We start from the raw sequence: 18,109 nt of genomic DNA, 5'->3' as shown, positions 1-18,109 counted from the left end.
TATATATACATATATATATATATATATATATATATATATATATATATATATATATATATATATATATATATATATATATATATATATATATATATATATATATATGTATATATATATATATATGTATATATATATATATATATATATATATATATATATAAATATATATATATATATATACATATATATATATATATATATATATATATATATATATATATATATATATATATATAAATATATATATATATATATATATATATATATATATATATATATATATATACATATATATATATATATATACACATATATATATATACACATATATATATATATATATATATATATATATATATATATATATATATATATATATATATATATATATATATATATATATATATATACATATATATAGTTACAGGGCTGGGACGTCGACCGGGAGCATGACCGCTAGATGGAGCCGCAAGCCGGCTCGACCTATCGCCCGGAATGTAAAGGTAGTTGCCCTGGATAACTCCGGAACTGACGGGTCCTTTGTCAGACTGAAGTTCGCCAATGGATAGACCACGTGGGGTAGGGTCGATTGCCAATTTCAATTTACCTAAGCACCCACGTGGTCCGACTACCAGGGAAGTTCACCCTCAGCTGACTTTGTCCGAATCGAGTCGCTATCGCCGACTCAGATCCGGCATAACCGAGCGGAATTACCAAAGTCGGGCTGGACTAAATGAACAGGTTCCAAAGACTAATCCTCAAACATGCATCATGTCAAGCCAATGAAAGAAACACAAAACGAGCTGATACATTTAACAATTGGGGTTTATTTATACAGTAATAATGGGGAGCTCAGTAACACAGAAGAGCACAACTATACCGAGTTCAACAAATGCAAGTATATACAGTGAACAAAGCACTTAACGGTTTTCTACTTGTTAGACGGGCCCATGGACACACAACGCACACACACACCCCAGAAATGGTGGCTGATGCCTTTAATGCGGACTTCAGCTCGGATGGACAGATGAGCTGAAGCCCAGGGACTGCCTCAGACCTTTCCACCTCGTGTGGTCTTCAAGCCGTTCAGACCGGGCACCAGCATGGGTGAGCTGGATCCAATCACCACGAGCCGCGATCCTCTCCGATCTCCAGCGGATCCAATCACACTCCGGACCACGTGCTGGTGAGACAAGGCGCCGATCCTTCCCGACCCGATGCATCGCTTCCCCGAAGAACCACTGACCAAGATGAAGCCAAGAAGTCGCACCAAACCGGGAACCAAGCAGAGACCGTGAAGAGCTCCATGCACCTCGAAGGGCCAGCCGAACCAAGGTGAGGCCACGAAGCAGAGCAACCAACTCCACCAAGCAGAACAAAAGCCACCAGAACAGGAACCCGATGAACCCCGAAGGTTCTCCAAAGACTAACCCAAGACTAACCAGAACCAACCCGAGCCGAGCAGAGGGTCCCCCTCTTACCCCTCTCAGCCCCACCTCGCTTCCGGCGTGACTCATTCGCCCTCGTGCGCCGCCCTCCACAACCGCGGGTGGGGGCTGTTTACCTCACATTCAGCCGCCCCGCTCCAACCCTCGTTTCTGTTTACGCTGTTGAATCACAGGATGGGAGGGTTCTTCTTATTCTTTGCGGGGGAGGGTCGTTCTTCTTTGCGGGGAAGGGTCGTTCTTCTTTGTTGTTGTTCCGATTGAACCCTAACTATTAAAATGAATCACAGCGCATTTACACAGATTTACCCATTAAACAATGGAAGGCGAGCTATCTATGGAACACGTACTTACCGAGATAACTGAGCTAAAAGGACCTGAATGTTGAGTGCCATCGTGGTTTCCAGATTCGCAACACTACCCCCTCCCCTTTTTGCAGACTCGTCCTGAGTCGTCAAATTTTCGTGTGACCAGCATGTGTAAGTTTTCCCCGAATACGTTTTACCTACGGATCCCTGAGTGCGACATTTCTTTGTACATGTCCCAAAAATAAACAACCTAATGCGCTGTGTAACTAAATAAACGAACTCAAACAGACTTATTCGGACAACTTAACTGAAACTGCTGGTGCTAAAACAAACTTGCAGGTGGGATTCAACTTATCCACAATTTTTACTTATCTATTTACACTAACCATGGCCCAGCACCTGGCATCTGTGGGAGAGAAGGCATAGCAATGTCAACAGTTATGTGAGTGTGAGTGCTCCGCAGCTGAATGTCGGACGTCTTCAGGGCATGTTCAAAAGGTCCTTTTTTCTTCTTTTTCCTTCGTCTTCAGCTGCTGGAGGCAACTCACCCTAACCCGGCATGCCATATGCTATCCCACAGGACATTTGAAGGGGGCAGCCAGGCTGCCCAAATGCAGTCTCTGGCTCCCTTGTGCAAGGACAGGGAGGTAACCGGCTGCCCAATGCAGTCCATGGCTCCTCCTTGACATGAACTGGATGGATGATGAATGCAAAACACAGAAATGAATGGATGCAAAACAATGCACGGGCTGCACCAATGCAGTCCCCGTGTGCGGCTGCCTGCAGGGCAGTCCTTGCAAAGCTGGATGATCCTGATGCACATGGTGATGAATAACACAGGGGCAAATGCAAGAAGGGTAGCAGGCATGGGGTCATGGCAGAGGCAGGCAAACAAGGCATGGCAAGGCAAGCCCATGCAGAACAGGCAGCTGCAGCGCAACAGGCTGGCAGGTGAAGCTAGCCCGCATCTGGTGTGGTTCCATCAGGTCTGGAGGGAGTGTGGTGGTGCCGGCCGCTCTGAAGGCGGACTCGGACTGAGCCTACTGTCTCCCCCACTCTATTGCCTTTGCCTGTTTCTGTCCATACCCACTCCCCTAATTTGCAACACAACACAACAAAATTTAGCCCCTCTTTATTTTTATTATTTTTATTTCCCTTTTATAATTGTCTCCCTAACCCCCTTTATCGTCTTTGTCCGGCTAACCTCTCTCGTCAACCTAGCCTACTCCCAACCCCTAAAATCCTATTTTAGAGGGGAATAGGGAGAAACTAGCATCCAGTCTTGAGGCCCAACGAAGCCTCAGAATGGCCTCCTCAGAGTTCAGCGATCTACCAAGGTGGGTCCAGCGGCCTACAACGAGCGAAGGGATGGATGTTGCGAAGGGGTACATCTCCTAACTATCCTAGCATTCATTAAACTTAAACGACCCCGGGGCTTTCCAAAAATGCCTGACACTTTAAACTATAGGTTCTAAAAACCATGATTCCCGTCACCTGTGTTGGTGTCCATTATAAATTTGGGTTGAGCCCTCAAATTTTCATTCGTGCCCTTGCACAATTTTGTGGCTTGGCAGCATGGCTCACTTGGCAGGAACTACCCTCTGCCGAACTCTAACCATAGCACCCCCAGGCCCGCAGGCTGTCTCTGAGCCTACCAGCTCCCTATGAATGCGGGGGGGGGGGGTTGCCCTCTCTGGCATTATCCCCCTCCGATGCACACATGGCATGCTGGTACCCTGGGTCCCTTTCCGAGGGTCGCCCATGCCCACTACACTGCCCACGTGGCATTCTGGCACTACGGGTCCCAATCCGTGGGTCGCCCATGCCCACTACACTATCCCGGTCCCTTGGACCCTTGGCCTACTCTGGCCGACTAGTCCGGTGCCCTCAAAACAATACTCACCATTCAACAACCATGCTCTCAGCTGGTCCATGAACTTCTGCACCCCTCCAAATGGGGTTCGTGCCTTCTCTCGCCACCAACAACAAAACGACCTCCTTTTTGTCAATTTAACGACCCACTAACTAACATTAAAGTGACCCCGGGGTCCCTTGGGTGGGAATCGCTCCTCGCCCAACCAATCATTCGCACCATGCATTCCACATTCACTCCATACCTACTCAGGCCCGCTGTCCCTCACTCATTCATTGTACTTCTTTTTCTCCATTTCAATTCACATCACACCCCAACCCTGCCATTCTCCAAACTAAATTCCCCCAAATAACTCGTGCTCCCTCGTCATCCCTTACTTAATGCATGTACCATTTATCTCTACATAGCTGAGCTTCATCCCCACTACACATTCAATGTCTGTCTCTGTCTCCAAAATCTAAAAATCCATTTTCTAAACCTATGCTAAAATCTCTCTAACGAACCCATTCCAACGGGCTCCATGAGGAACAACCCATGTCCCCATGAAGCCAGTCTAACTAAACATACCCATCCCACTGGCTAGTGCTTCCTTTGCCCAAACTACAGGATGTCCACCACATCCTGCAGGGCCGTATACTTGGAAGCGAAACTTTTTTTCATGCACCGCCATGGTGGCGATTTTCGGCACGCCCGTTCGTCCTTATCGGCGATGCCAACGTCCCTTCAACGGCCGATCCGTGCGGCCATGACGTCACTTTGCCTTCCACAAACAGCGTTCGCTAACGGGGAATTCCCCACGCGGGACATGCACTGTTTGTCCGGCATTCGTGCAGCGAGGTTCCCGCTGATGACGTCGCCTGCGTGCCAAGGCTGCGCTGTTTCTCGCGCCGGACAGCACTCGCATAATGTCCCAGAAACCCACTCCGCGCGCTCCGCGAACAGAACATGTGGAATGCAGCACGTGATGCCCCGAACACGCGCCCACATGGGAACCCGCGTGTTCCAAATTCGCCTAACCCTTGCCGCCATTTTAACCGTCCACGTGACGGTCTTTTTCGAAACACAGGACGTTCCCGTGTCGGCTTTCCTGTACACAGCCGCGCGCGTGTAGGCCGTTTGCTAGCTGCCGAACGGGCCTCGTACACGACGTCCCGTGAAACCGCGCGGTTACCAAAACAGCTGCAAGCGGCCCATTCGGCTCGCTGTTCCCGTCTCTTGTCTGGACCCGTCTGTCCATTTCCACACACGCCATTTTACTTACATATGCCATTACACTCATACTATGCACACGTTTACCACTCGCACTCGTAACCGCACACACCGGAACATTCAAATCGGGGATTCGCGCCACCGCAAGAAATAGCGGGGTTTCCATACCCCCCAAGCTGCGCGTGTACCCGTTCACAGCACTCATCCCCTCAAACTCGCACGGCACGACCGAACTCACCTCGTCGCGATCTGCTTCAAGGGGGAATAGCGTCTCCCTTCTTTCTTGAAGGAGGCTATCCTGCTGCTCGCACCGGGTCCTGGGACATTCCCCAAGCTCAACCCCATTGTCCCTCACTATCCCTACCTGTGTGTGCTCGTCAATTACCTGTAGTTTCTCCTCTACTTGCTTCATCTCCGTCACTTCGTTTATTATTTCCGTTTCTTCCTGGCTTTTCGTCTCCGTTTCCTGTTCTATTCCCCGTGGCTCTGGTGTTCCTTCCTTTGTCTCCTGCGTCTCCGTGAATTTTCCCGTCATCTCCTCGTGTCTCGCCATACACGTTTCAGTCATCTCTTTTAATTTCTCCGTCGCCTCTTTTATGATTTCCGTTTCTTCATGGCTCCATTTTCTTTTCCATTTGAGTCCTTCTTCCTCTCCGAGCCTTTTTAGTTGTTCGTTATCTTTCCGGAGCTTTTCCATCTCCGCGTACTCCAACCTTGCTCTTCCTTTAGTTGGTCAATTTCAAATTCATGTTCTTTTTGTTTCCTATCCCCCTGTCTCTCTTGTTCTTCCTTCTCCAATCTCGCCGTTTCCCTCAATTTGTTGATTTCCCTTTCCTGCTTCATTCCTTGTTCTTTCACCATCTCCGAGTACTCCAACCTTGCTCTCTCTTTTAGTTTGTCAATTTCAAATTCATGTTCTTTTTGTTTCCTATCCCACTGTCTCTTTTGTTCTTCATTCTCATATCTCGTCGTTTCCTTCAATTTGTTGATTTCCCTTTCCTGCTTCATTCCTTGTTCTTTCACCATCTCCACGTACTCCAACCTTGCTTTGGCTTCCAACTGTTCAATCTGCAGTGTAGTTCCTCAATGTTTCATTCTCCGTTCTCTCTCTTTCCACACTTAACATCCTCAGCTCGTTTTGTAATTCCATCTCTTTGTTTTGGTGTTTCTGTAACTCAGAAGCTTTTTCCTATAATTTCTCGCGCATCTCCGCACCTCTTTCGCATGCTTCCTTCCTCCTTTCGTCGATTATCTTACCGTATCCCTCGCTAATTTTTAGTTCACGTGCCAATTCATTTCCCCTGCACTCCGATTTCCAAAGCTGTTCTGACTTTTCCAACAATTCTTCCTTCCTTTTCTCCAGATGTTCCTCTCCACTTTTTATCTTCCGTTCTCGGCTTTCTCTTGTCCGATTGCCTGATCTTACCTCTTTCTTCAGATGTTTCATTTTTCAAATCGTGTTCCCGTTTTTCCTTTTCTAGCTTTGTTTTCCATTCTTCCTCCAAGTTCCTCCTATCCAATGAGTTACTAACTTGCTCCTCCTCTATTATTTTGTTCAGTTCGCTCTTCTCATGTTCAAACCTAAACCACTGGTAAACCACTCCTCATTACGGGCATACCAGTCTACTTTTGTCGATTCCCCACGTAGTTCCTCGACTGTGTTGGCTAAGTCCTTTTCCAGCCCCCAAATTCATTCCCGTGCATCTGCCAATCGTGCATGAAGCTCGTTAATTGTATGCGTCATCATCCTGCTTTGTTTGCCATGATGCATGCTGTGACCACTTGGTTTGAACCGGTGGGCGGGAGCATTTTCTTCGTGCTGTGTGGTTCGTTGCACCATTAATAGTAACCCGCTTCGTGTTGCGCTGAGGTGGAGCCGCGCCGTCATTTTGCGACTCCGAGTTTGGTTGGCAGCAAAGTTCCTGCTTAGGGGTGGTGTCCTGGACCATAAATTCTACGACACTTACATGACCCACCTGGCTCAGCTCGCCTTGGCGGAACATTTTGTATGATGGGAATAAAATTTATAACGCTCGTAATTTGGGGAAACGGGGGGGGGGGGTTTGCTCCGTTACCCTTGGTCCGAATCCATACATTTGGTTAATGGCTGCGGAGGGGTTCGTATCTCCACTACTGACACCACTGTTACAGGGCCGGGGGTCGACCGTGAGCATGACTGCTTGATGGAGCCGTGAGCAGGCTCGACCGATCGCCCAGAATGTAAAGGTCATCACCCCGGATAACTCCTGACCTCACGGGTCCTTTATCAGACCGAAGTTCGCCAATGGATAGACCATGTGGGGTAGGGTCGATTGCCAATTTCAATTTACCAAAGTACCCACATGGTCCGACTACTGGGGAAGTTCACCCTCGGCCGACTTTGTCCGAATTGAGTCGCTATCGCTGACTCGGATCCGGCGTAACCAAGTGGAATTATCAAAGTCGGGCCGGACCAAAGGAACAAGTTACGAACACTTATCCTCAAACATGCATCATGTCGAGCCAATGAAAGAAACACAAAACGAGCTGATACATTTAACAATTGGGGTTTATTTATGCAGTAATTATGGGGAGCAAGGGAACACAGAAGAGCACAACTATACCGAATACAATAAATGCAAGTATATACAGCGAACAAAGCACTAAACAGTTTTCTACTTGTTAGACGGGTCCACGACACACACACACACACACACACACTCACACACACACACACACACTCACACACACACACACACACACACACACACACACACACACCAGAAATGTTGGCTGATGCCTTTAATGCAGACTTCAGCTCGGCGGGACAGAAAAGCTGAAGCGCAGGGACTGCCTCGGACCTTTCCACCTTGTGTGGTCTTCAAGCTGTTCGGACTGGGCACCAGCATGGGCGAGCTGGATCCAATCACCACGAGCCGCGATCCTCTCCGAGCTTTGACGGGTCCACTCGCGCTCTGGACCATGTGCTGGTGAGACGAGGTGCCGATCCTTCCCCACCCAATGCGTCACTTCCCCGAAGAACCACCGACCAAGATGAGGCTAAGAAGTCGCACCAAACCGGGAACCAAGCAGAGACCGCGAAGAGTTCCACGCGCCAAGAAGAGCCAGCCAAACCAAGATGAAGCGATGAAGCAGAGCAACCAACTCCACCAAGCAGAACAAAAGCCACCAGAACACGAACCCGATGAACCCCGAAGGCTCACCGAAGACTAACCCAAGACTAACCAGAACCAACCTGAGCCAATCAGAGGGTCCCCCTCATATCCCTCTTAGCCCTGCCTCGCTTCCGGCATGACTCATTCACCCTCGTGCGCCGCCCCCCGCCCCGACCTTCGATTCCGGGTGTTCGGGTGGAGATGGACCAACTGCTCCATCTAACGGTTGTTCCCCGCCCCCAAACCACGGCACCACAACAATATATGTATATATATATATATATATATATATATATATATATATATATATATATATATATATATATATATATATATATATATATCTGCAATGCAATGTGGTACAATGGTGGGCGAGCTCTCTCCGGCGCTCCTTGTACAAACGCGCAGGTCCGCGCGACACAGCTGGCAGAGCGGCACCTCCAGTCCGCATCCCATCCGCGACGTCCGGACACTCCACCGACTGCAAGCTCCAACGAGCGGGTCACTCTACGGACCGCTTCTCCAAGACCCAGAAGGGCAGAAGACCATGAACCGCCGACTGAGGCTGACACTCTCACCGACCGCCCTGACCTGACCTCCTCTCAGCGGCACCTCCGTGCGTCCTTTTATTTCCCCGGTACCCGCCCCTCCCTTCGCGGCACGCGGGGGGGGGGGGGGTGGGGGGGACATTCCACCAGAGGAATCGGGGTGGGAGTTGAGTTCCAACCGTCATTCTTGTTTACCAGAGAAATTTTGGTGGGAGTTGAGTATGTATATATATATATATATATATATATATATATATATATATATATATATATATATATATATATATATATATATATATATATATATATATATATATATATATATATATATATATATATATATATGCATATATATATATATATATATATATATATATATATATATATATATATATATATATATATATATATATATATATATATATATATATATATATATATATATATATATATATATATATATATATATGCACATATATATATATATATATATATATATATATATATATATATATATATGCATTATATATATATATGCACATATATATATATATATATATATATATATATATATATATATATATATATGCACATATATATATATATATATATATATATATATATATATATATATATATATATATATATATATATATATATATATATATATATATATATATATATATATATATATATATATATATATATATATATGCACATATATATATATATATATATATATATATATATATATATATATATATATATATATATATATATATATATATATATATATGCACATATATATATATATATATATATATATATATATATATATATATATATATATATATATATGCATATATATATATATATATATATATATATATATATATATATATATATATATGCACATATATATATATATATATATATATATATATATATATATATATATATATATATATGCACATATATATATATATATATATATATATATATATATATATATATATATGCACATATATATATATATATATATATATATATATATATATATATATATATATATATGCACATATATATATATATATATATATATATATATATATATATATATATATATATATATATATATATGCACATATATATATATATATATATATATATATATATATATATATATATGCACATATATATATATATATATATATATATATATATATATATATATATATGCACATATATATATATATATATATATATATATATATATATATATATATGCACATATATATATATATATATATATATATATATATATATATATATATATATATATATATATATATATATATATGCACATATATATATATATATATATATATATATATATATATATATATATATATATATATATATGCACATATATATATATATATATATATATATATATATATATATATATATATATATATATATATATATATATATATATGCATATATATATATATATATATATATATATATATATATATATATATATATATATATATATATATATATATATGCACATATATATATATATATATATATATATATATATATATATATATATATATATATATATATATATATATATATACTGTATACATGCATGTGCATATACATACTTGAAGAGCTGACCCATTGCTTCACTGACAGACCAATTGGTTTTCCTGTTTGTCAAAAAGTTTGGGCAAAAAGGAAAGGAAAATACAAATTTACCCCTCCCCCCGCCCAAAAAATACAAAAAGACGATGTATGTATGTGTATATATATATATATATATATATATATATATATATATATATATATATATATATATATATATACGTATATATATATATATATATATATATATATATATATATATATATATATATGTATATATATATATATATATATATATATATATATATATATATATATATATATATATATATATATATGTAAATATAAATATATATCGACACACACACACACACACACACACACACACACACACACACACACACACACACACACACACACACACACACACACACACACACACACACACACACACACACACACACACACACACTACGTATATTACCAAATTGACATTTAAACATTTAAGGAACAACATTAATTTGCACAGGTTCTGTTCCTCATGCAATTACATGTGGATAATGTAAGGTGTAAATTTGAAAACTCAATTTCTACATGGGCAGTACAAATTTTCATTGCATGGAATATCTTATGAATTGAATGGAATAGTCACAACAACTCACACTGCTTCGAACAACTGGAATAAAAGAAGGAAATAAAACTTCCAATTATCGCCCTGTCGGGTCACATTTTTCATCACGCCACCCGCAATCACCGAGTCGCATTCACTTTATAGCTAAAAAAAAAGTACGTTAGCTAAAGGCCACATTCGGAGCTTGACACAATCAAACTTTGCTTAGCTGGGCTAAAGGTACAGCATAACACTCTCTAAACGCATTTTTCCATCCCCTCAAGGTTATTCCACAGGATGGAGACAATCCGTTGATGTTCTTAGACCCTGATAGCCAGAGCTGCACATGCGTTAGACTCCTCTATCTGTATGCATTCCTTAAGCGCACATTCCTGCAGACTGTGACTGGGATGGGATTTTGGGAATAAAGAAAAATTCTATTATGCAGCATTGGCAAAACTACTTGTAATGTTTCAGCAATTCCTTGAACCACAGGGGTTATTTGATAAGGCCTGATGGAAAAGTTTCAAAAGAGAACATTCCCACCTTATTGTAACATTGTAACAATTTTTTTTTTCTTCTCATTTCCCTTTCGTTTTACCAACTTGGAAATCCGAATAAAGATTGGAGAAATAAATCCGTGACGACAAATACGATTTGGTGCATAGTGAATGGATTGTTTGCTTATTGCATGCGATGTGTCGTATTAGATTGCCTCATAACTTATGGCTGCATCCCTTGCCCATGTAAGGGTAAATGGAATGAGAAGTAGATGGGGATTTTATAACCTTTGCATTACATTTAATTTAAAGTCAGTTGCAACAGTAAACTATTCCTGCACAAGCATGTTCCGTCAACCGGTGTTTAAAAGCACGAGTGAAACTGAAGTATTCTTTAGGTAATGCACAGTCTGCTAAAGTGAAATTAATCTAATTTGTGAAACCTTCGTGCATTGTGAATTTTATGGCTGTTTTCTGTGTGCGCTGATCAATGAAAAGTTCTGGATGGTTAACCACACAAGAGCCTGAGAAAAGATTAAGCAAGAAAGAATTTTGGCAGAAACACAAGTCATTACGTTTAATGGTATTAGCAATATCCCTGTAAAACGGTTGACACCATGGTGCATTGCACACAGAGCTCACAAACCGTGACCACAGTCTATCGATAAGCCTGGAGGTCAATGAGGTTTTTATTTTTATTTTTTGAGACTGTTGCATCTTGAGAAATAAGTATGCTGTTCATAAACTTCCAAAAATAAATAAATAAATGGGAATTCATCGCCCACCGACATCTACGCTCGTCTTTCATCTTTTAAAACAAACCCATCTCTGACCGTAAGTTTGAAATCCATGTGAGTCACTCAACTTTGGATATGCTTCTTCTCTCACAGCAATGGTCTCAAACAAGAGGCCAGGAAATATTTCCTGAACATACGTTGACACAGTATGGAATCCTGCCCTTCTTGCCAAACTCACTGCATGCAGCACACGAGGTCATCTTCAAGGTCAACACACAGTCACGTATTGCTGTCAATGGAACCCTCTCCCCTCCTCTCCCAGTGAAGGGTGCAGTGCCTTGAGCACTGTCTTAGACACAATCGAGTTCTACATATGCATAAACGATCTCTCAAATTGTCTTGAGGTAAACACTCTTATTTTTTTGTGAATGACTCCACATTGCATCGGAAAGCTTCCAATCCTACTGTCAGGCAGAAAGCAGCTGTGTCACTCTTTGCTGATCTGGAATTGATTAGATGCTGGTCTGATAAATGGAACATGTCTTTCAATCTTGACAACTCTCACATCCAGTCTTATCCTGTCGTTTCAGTCGGATCATCAAATTAATCCACCTATCTACATTCCATTGTCAGCCACCGGAAGATGTTCAGACTTTGAATTTATTGGCTTCACTTCTTCCACGACAACTCGGTGGTTGACCATACTTCATTGCTGCCATCCAAAGTAAGCTGCAGACTGGGCATCCTTCATCATTCCAAATCTTTTCTTGAAAAATCCAAGAACAACTCACAGTATAATTTGCAGTGCCTTTACTTATAGCTCAATGGAATGCTGCTCTCTCTTTTAGGATGATGCTGTTACATATTGATCAATATCTCTATCTCTATCTCTATATATCTCTCTCTCTCTCTCTCTCTCTCTCTCTCTCTCTCTCTCTCTCTCTCTCTCTCTCTCTCTCTCTCTCTCTCTCTCTCTCTCTCTCTCTCTCTCTCTCTCTCTCTCTCTCTCTCTCTCTCTCTCTCTCTCTCTCTCTCTCTCTCCAATGTAAAGCTTTCAATAATATGATATATCCCATGACAAGATTGAAGCAAAAGATGATGCTCTCGATGCAGACAGGTTGTGGACTCTTGTGTATTTTTTGATTTTTTTACTGTCCTCTCGTTTTCCTCGAACTCGTGTATTTATCCGTTTGTTCTCTCAAACCCTCGATCCTCCCCAATGCACATTCTTCCAATACTCTCCACCTCTTCCAACACTGCCATCTTTCAAAACAAATCCAAGTTTCTTGCCCGCCTCCATTCTTTTATTCCACTTTTCTCTGTTTTGTGGAACCACCTGCTGTTCAATCCCACCCTTTACTCCAGGGAGCTTAAAGCATCACCAACTCATTCCAACCCCTATCATTGCCCATTTTCCTTTCTTCTCTGAAACTCCATCCGAACCCAACTATCTTCCTTGGAGGTTACTGTGTTACTTCCTCCTCTCTTCACATTTGTTTATTCTCTTGCTTGTTGTGTTCGTCTGTCACACCACTGCCCCCACTGTCCTCTCAGTGCATTGCCTTTTTCCCGCTTTGTTACCTCAATCTTCCTTGAGCCTAGATTTTGCATAAATATACATATATATATATATATATATATATATATATATATATATATATATATATATATATATATATAATTTTTTCACTGAAAGTTTGCTTTGAGAAAATTGTAGAATTTAGTACGTAATTACACAAAGTTTACTTCCCATGCGAGTTGAACGTACCAACAAAGTACCAACAAACAACTACTGGGCTATTAGGCCATAATATATTGGTCTGGGAGCATTCATCGTGTGCTACCGACTCGGGAAAATAGATTTTGACGATTGTGAAGCACAGATCTGCTCTTGCCTCTCAATGTGCCGAAATCGCAACTTCCACTCGCACGATCGCATCTCAGGAAAATATCCGCGGGCCCAGCACTTATAACTGTTTGAATTTGCCATGGAACGCGGCAGTGTACCGCTTTTTCACTATTTCCAGGGATTTCTGGGATCCATCCGTGCTGACAGCCAATCAGATCGCCAATTATAAGACGACGTTTCGGTCTTGCTTTTCCATTAGCCTTCTCATGCTTCTCCCGAATTTGGGCTCACATGCAATGAAATTTGCCACAATATGCGCTGTATGATACACGAAAAAGATAATAAAGGGGACAAATCGAAAGCATTCCATCAGAAGACATGGGATCGGGTGCGAGAATTTGCCGAGAATTGGTCTCTTCTGGATGTAGAAAGGTCAACATGAAATCAATGTTGCAAAATTGGCAGAATTGAGAAAAGGTGAGTCTGAGTCTGTGCCGTAACATGGATGATAAAATCTGTACCCTTTCAACTGAGATCCGTGCATTGTTTTCAATGATTTCTTCCCAATTATTGGTATGATCCGTGTGAGAATTCACCTGAATCATCATCGGTCAGGTTTTTGGCAAAATCGAGTCCATAAACCAAGATAGGCCAACTACCACTACCTCCAGGCAAAAATGATACACAGTAATTAGAAGTACATGAACTCTCATGTAGTCTTGGCAGTTTAAGTTAACTTTAGAATCACTATAGGTTAGGCTGTTGTGGTTTATGTACTGCAGTGAGGATTGCCAGCAACTGAAGTGATCATAGTTCTAATTATAGTAGTCTGCAGATAATTACTCCTTAATACTTGAGTTGAATCTATAGTTGGTGATAGTTATAATAGTTATGTGGCTTAGTGAAATTATTGCTAAACGCCAGCCAAAATTACAGTCAAATATCAGTCTTCAGAGTGCCTTGTCCAGTGTTTGAAGTTCTCAATAAAGCAAAATAATGATGATGAAGTGAGTCATTTTTTTTTCACTCAAGCATTGCATGCAACAGTAATGTTGGAAAACCCATGGCTGCAAAAAAGAATGAAAGTATGACGTCACAATGACGTCATTTTCACGAATGCATTTTTAATAAAGCATGTAGTTTAGTTCAAAGCTCGTTATATAGATGGGAAATATGCCGTTCCATCACTGAAATTTCACACTGGATCATAATTTCAGAAAATATATGCCTGTGGGAAAGAAAATGTACATAAACTGTCAAAATTACGTCATACAGACATTATTCTGATGTTATTTTCACAGATTAATATATAAAACCTTAAAATGTTGAAGATTACTCTCAACAAATGAACCAGTTTTATTTTTTCTGCTCAAATTAAATGTTTAGCAACTGTCAAGAGTTGTAATGAAATCACTGCAATCATAGTAATTACCTAATTAGAGTTGTTAATCACCTGATGATGTTCACATTTATGTGTTTATCCACATTTTATGCTGAGCTTGTGTGTTCTCACGAAATCAAACACCACTGTTTGCTTTCAGGTATAACGAAACATGGCTTCCAATTCTGATTGGCTTCATCTATCAGACGAAGACTTCTGAAGACTTGCATTGACCCATGAAGAATCGCTTAGGCGTATATTTGTATGCAATTTTTTGCAGAACGTTGAAGAATTCCATGCACTTGATTCAGAAACCATCAATATCAGCATTGGGAATTTTACTGCACAAATACTCCTGGAAAATGGTGCATTCTGACATAAATCTTGTCAACAAAAGTTCTATAATTCAATCCAAGCTGGCCCCCAAAGCCAGTCACCGACTCGGCATCCTCTGGCATGCAAAGTCCTTCCTTGGCATACCTGAGCTCCTGACCATATGCAAAGCTTTCATCTGCAGCCTAAGGGAGTACTGCTCTCCCCTCTGGGCTGGTGCTCCTGCCTCACACCTTTCTTGGTTTCATGCTGTGGAAACCAAGGCTTTTTGGATCAATGGTATGTCCCTCGACGAATGTGAGTCTTTGGGTGTCTCACTCTCTCACCGCAGGCAGGTTTGCAATTTTTCTGTCTTTGCCGTCTCATCCACAGCCTCGCCCCCCTCCCCTGCTCTGTCTTTGATCGCCCCCACCCCCTATATTTCTTCAGGGTGCTCAAGGTCCACCAAAAAACCCCTTCTGGTGAAATTGCCAAAATCAAGAATCACTGCTCACTTTCACTCCTTCATTCCTCTTTTTTCCCACCGCTGGAACAAACTCCCACACACTCTTCAATCCCACTCTTCCTTCCAGGTCTTCAAAACAGCTGTTCACCACTATCTCTCATCTCCCGCCCCCCCTTCAAAACCATGATGTTTTCTACCCCCGTCAATCCACCCCAAATCCACCTCCTTCAAAGTCCCTGCTTTCCTTCCTGAAAGTCCCTGTGGTGTCCATCTTGTTTACCCCATGTACCCCGACCCATCCCTTTCCCTTCCACAGATCTCCTAATGTCTCTGTTCTCCACTGTTTTGTGCTTCTCTCTCCCAACCCTCTTGTCTCCTGCTCCCTTTGTTATACATTCTGTGTGTTAGCTCTTATACGAGTCTAAACATTGTATACAAAAAAAAAATGCTGGAATGTGCATGGGCAAAGAAATGAAATGAATCAACTGACTCAGACGATCAACAGACTATCTGCATGATCAACTTGGAGTTCTTATCCAGAGGTGCCACATGCCTTCTTGCACATTATCAAGAACACCTTTTGAGATGATCACTTCCTCGTCGCCTCATTTCTTCACCTTGAAAGATTTACAGTAATACTGTATTACAAGACCAGCTTGATCAGTTCGGTTAATGAAGCACACCATGAACTTGTTAGCAAAAAAGGAAGAAGTCTGAAGACCATCCCACCCCACTCAGGTATCTTTACGTATACACAAGACCGACCAGGTATGTGAACAAATCCTGCTGTTGCTTCGATGTGAATGTAATATAACGACGTCTTATAGGTAATCGTCGAGTCCTGTATTTCTTCAGGATGCCATACTTCAACACACAAAGCGAGCTGTGTATCAGAGTGGTATCTGGATGAAAAGCAGCAGCTCTTCAGTCTTTTCCGAATCCAGAGGGACAGGGATGGATGAAAGACATGATGACTTGGACAGCTGTCTGGATGGCTATTCCTGAAGCAGCTAGAGCCTGCAGCAAGCTCATCAAGTGTGGATGCAAATCAGAGAGAAGATGCATTAACTGTCAGTGCACGAAGGCAGGACTCCCCTGTGCAGATCTATGTGTTCCTGTAGATGTGAGATCTGAAATTCAACACAATATCCAATCTTAATCCACGATGTTTGTAGGACTGTTGTGATCCTGGTGAATAGTACTGCTTTGACTTTTGGATCATTAAAATCACATTTCAGAACAATGAACAAAATGTTTGATGTAGCCTTGAAGAGCAACTTCTTTGAACACTATAATATTTCTAAGCAAGTGGTGAATCGGACAGGTACTAAACGGGGTTGGCTCTGTACGAACTATGAAAATACTCGTTGAATGAGGTGAGAGGTGAAATGTTTCAATGGAATTTAATTTACTTTTTCTGAGAACGAAAGCACCAAAATACTAAATTAATCTTATTGTTTGCTTGTACGTCACGTTGTTTTGCACCGGTCATTCTCCATATTTCCTGAATTATTTCACTGAAACGAGGAATATCTTAGAACACCAAGGTACAATCAATGACCAGCACGTTACACAATTCCAGCCATTACACAAACAACTAGAGGGGGAGCACTCGGGAGAGTGCAAAATCTCCGCCGCCAATACTGCTGGGTCACTCAAGTGAACCTTATATCTTATTCATTAAATATGATGTCAACAGTGCTCACAGAGTTATAGTTCTTTTCTCCAACATTTTTTTTGTGGGGGGGGGGGGGTTGGAAATCACTTAAAACATGTAAGAATGCAAAAAAAAAATCGAAATTTTGTTGAAAAAAAAGTTGCAAAATTTTTTTTTCTCTAACAATTCTTTTTTGGGGGTGTTGGAAATCACTAAAAACATGTAGAAATGCAAAAAAAAATTTTTTTTCTTTTTTTGGGGGGGGGGTAACAATTTTTTAAGGGGTTGGAAATCACTTAAAATATGTAGAAATGCAAAAAAAAAATTTTCTCTAACAATTTTTTTGGGGGTTGGGGGTAACAATTTTTTTGGGGGAGGTTGGAAATAACTTAAAATGTAGAAATGC

This window comes from Eptatretus burgeri, chromosome 1, assembly GCF_056783735.1.
Source record: "Eptatretus burgeri isolate ZD-2024b chromosome 1, Ebu_testis_v1, whole genome shotgun sequence".
Taxonomy (NCBI): domain Eukaryota; kingdom Metazoa; phylum Chordata; class Myxini; order Myxiniformes; family Myxinidae; genus Eptatretus; species Eptatretus burgeri.
This window is presented reverse-complemented; position numbering follows the sequence as displayed.